This window comes from Oryctolagus cuniculus, chromosome 2, assembly GCF_051225735.1.
Source record: "Oryctolagus cuniculus isolate XC-2025 breed Fujian yellow rabbit chromosome 2, ASM5122573v1, whole genome shotgun sequence".
NCBI lineage: Eukaryota > Metazoa > Chordata > Mammalia > Lagomorpha > Leporidae > Oryctolagus > Oryctolagus cuniculus.
The window spans coordinates 152,274,656-152,278,480 of NC_142868.1; positions in this window are offsets into that span (position 1 = coordinate 152,274,656).

Here is a 3,825-nt window from a genome sequence, read left to right on the forward strand (position 1 = left end):
GAAGCCAGGATACGAATTGGTGCCCAAATGGGACGCCAGCACCGCAGGCAGAGGCTTAGCCTACTATTCCACAGCACTGGCCCCAAAGCTTTTTTGCACCAAAATAAACTTCTTTTAATTCTATATCTGGGGCAGGTGTTGTGATCAGAGGGTAAAGCCATCTGCGACACCTCATCATAATGGATGCTGGTTGTAGTCCCAGCTGCTCTACTACAAATTCAGCTTCCTGCTAATGCGCCTGGGAATGGCCCAAGTGCTTGGAATCCGGCAGCCACATGGGAGACCTGAATAGATTTCCAGGCTCTTTGTTTCAATCTGCCCCAGTCCTGGCTGTTGTGGCCACAAGGGGAGTAAACCAGTGAATGGAAGATCTGTCTCTATCTCTATCTCTCTGTAACTCTGCCTTGCAAATAAATAAATCCTTTAAAAAATTTCATTTCCACAAACTTTTTGAAGTACCCTGGTATTAAATGAGATTAGTTTCCTGCTTCCCACCCTGCTCCTCCACTTCCTCCTGCCTCTGTGCCTAACCCTGTGCTTTCACATTACCACAGTTAGCATTTATATTCTCTCTAGTAACCACATTTAGGTTTTTCCTGTTTCGCTCATAGGCTGCTGCTAAAACTTGAAAACCACTGATGATTATGGATGTAATTATGTTGTTCAAAGAAAAATCAGGTACGAGGATTTCATTTTCCTCTTTATAAGGACTCTACAAACCCTGTGAAAGATTTCTCAAATGTAAGACTACAGAGCTTTATTTGTTTTATTCAATTTTATATTTCCATCTTTTTACTTGTGTTTAAAAATCTTGGTTCCAATGATATTAACATAATTATCAGTGTGCATAGGTCTTTGTTACCTTTTTCCTTCCTAAAGTTTTATTTTCAAAAATGTTAAATCTACAGAAGAAAATTTAAAGAGCAGTGAAACACGCACCTTTATATCTTTTATTTTAATTCACAAATGGTTAAAATTTCTCACCACATTTGCTTTATTTTTCTCTTTTGCTTTTGCTGATTCACTTGGAAACACATTGCAGACAGCACATGATTCACCACTTGCATGTTTCTTCTAGAACAAGGACATTTTCTTACAAAATTACAGGTCCCATTATCAGACACCCTAAAATCAATATTGGTTCTGTAATACTTGTTATATAGTACATATCCAGACTTCCCAAATTATCTCCCACAAATGACCTGCATAGTTTGCTTTTTTCTTTTTCTTTTTTTTTTTTTTTAAGATTTATTTATGTAAAGGAAAATCAGAGTTACAGAGAGAGGGGGGCAGAGAGAGAAAAATATCTTCCATCTGCTGGTTTACTCCCCAGATGGCCACAATGGCCAGAGCTGGTTCAGGCCAAAGCCAGGAGCCAAAAGCTTTGTCAAGGTCTCCTTTGTTGGTAGCAGGGACCCAAAAACTTGGGCCATATTCTGCTGCTTTTCCCAGGCTATTTGCATGAAGCTGGATAGAAAGAGGAGCAGCCTAGCCAGCGCTCAATAGGCTAATCCTCAGCCTGCGGCGCTGGCACACCGGGTTCTAGTCCCGGTCCGGGCACTGGATTCTGTCCCAGTTGCCCCTCTTCCAGATGTTTCCTCCTGGTCTCCCATGCTGGTGCAGGGGCCCAAGCACCTGGGCCATCCTCCGCTGCCTTTCCAGGCCACATCAGAGAGCTGGACTGGAAGAGGGGCAACCAGGACCAGAGCCCAGTGCCCATATGGGATGTCGGCACCGCAGGTGGAGGGTTAACCTAGTGAGCCACGGCGCTGGCCTATACTGGAATTTTTAAAAGGTGATTTTTAGGGGTGGGTGTTGTGGCACAGCAGGTTAAGCCACCACCTGGGATGCCGGCATCCTATACCAGAATGACTGAGATCAAATCTCGACTCCACTTCCACTCCAGGTTCCTGCTAATGTGCACCCTGGGAGGCAACAGATGATGGCTCATGTACATGGGTTCCTGCCATCCATATGGGAGATGCAGATTGAGTTCCTGATTCCTGGCTTTGGCTAGGCACAGCCATAGACGTTGGAGCATTTGAAGATGTATTTGTTTTTATTTGAAAGTCAGAATTATAGAGTTACAGAGAGAGAGAGAGGGAGAGGGAGAAAGAGAGAGGGAGACAGACAGACAGACAGAAAGAGAGACAGAGATCTTCCATCCACTGGTTCATTTTCCAAATGGCCACAATGGCCAGGGCTGGGCCAGGCCGAATCCAGGAGCTGGGAACTTCTTCCAGGTCTCCTACACGGGTTCAGAGGCCCAAGCACTTGGGCCATCTTCCACTGCTTTCCCAGTGCATCATTAGGGAGCTAGATCGGAAGTGGAACAGCCAGGAATCAAACCAGTGCCTATATGGAATGCTGGCATCATAGGCGGTGGCTTAACCCACTACACCACAATGCCGGCCCCTGTTGAAGGCATTTGGAGAGTGAACTGGTCAATGGAAGGTCTCTCTCTCTTACTATGCTGCTCTGCCTTTCAAATATATATATTTGATATACAAATATATACATATTTGATAATGACTGAGTAGTATATGTGTGTGGAGTTGTATTTCCTATTGATGGATATTTAAGTTGTTTCCAGTCTTTTGCTATTACAAAGAAGGCTAAAAGCACAACCTGGTATCTTTTATGTAAATATGCAACTCTAACTGTTACATGAATTACAAGAAAAAGAATTGCTAAGTCAAAGGTTAATATTTTGAGATGTTTCCATGTTATCCCATCCCCACCCACAAAGATATAATACCAACTTACATTCCCACTATTGGTGCCCAAGACTGTATGCTTTCCTATTCCTCAGTTTTTAGACTGTTTATTTTTGCTTTCAACTAACTTAATTTTTCCAGCTCATCTTGCTGCTCCTTGACCACCGTAATTCCTCCACTCCCTTTGATCCCCATGGGCCGCTGTCATCACTCCCATCTTTTCTCTCTTTTCTACGCTCCCATTTCTATTTCAAGGTCCATCATTACAATCACTCGTCTGCAAGCACTGTCAAATCCCTTATCTCTGTCTCCTTTATGTACTTTATGGCGGTGTTCCAGGCCCGGTTACATCCAGTTCTCTTCCTGTGTCACACCCAGCAGTTGTGTGTCTGGTGAAAAACAGGCAACCGCGCAGATCCTCACTGCAGGCTCCCGGCCTCAGCCTCAAGCGGGCCTTGTGCTGAGTCCCATTCTCTCACCTGCTCACTCTGACTCTCCTGAGGGCTGTTCCGTTCTTCTTCCTCTCTTCAGCTCTACAGCGTCTGCTGATGGCTCTGCTGATGAGTCTGCTGCTTACTTCAGCGAGGACTTCCACAGCCGCCACCGCATTTACTAGCCCACCAGGGCCGGTGCCCACATATTCTGCCTTCTCTCCTGTCCCTGTGGGTACACCGTCCAACCTCCCTTCTAAAGCCACCCCTTCCAGTTCCAGCCCCCTCACACATGTAAGGCTCTCTCCAGCAATTGTTCTTTCTCCCTCATCATCAGCGTTTTCTCCCTACTGAGCCATTCTCATTAGCATCAAACTTGCTGTCATATTTTTTTTATTTGGAAAAGAAATCATCCATCAACTCTGTGTCCCTTCCAGCTAATGTTCCACTTTGCTATACAGTAAAATTTCTCTACAAAGTTACACATATGTACTGTTTCCCTTCATCTCCGGTTCTCTCCTGAACCCATTCCATTCAGATATCTGCCTCTATCACTCTACAAACCAAGTTTAGTTGAGGCGCTCCCTATATGGCCATATCCAAAGGTCCTCAGTCCTCACGTGCATGTGACTCAGTGACAGCATTTGACATATGACATCGGTCATGGTTTCCTTGAA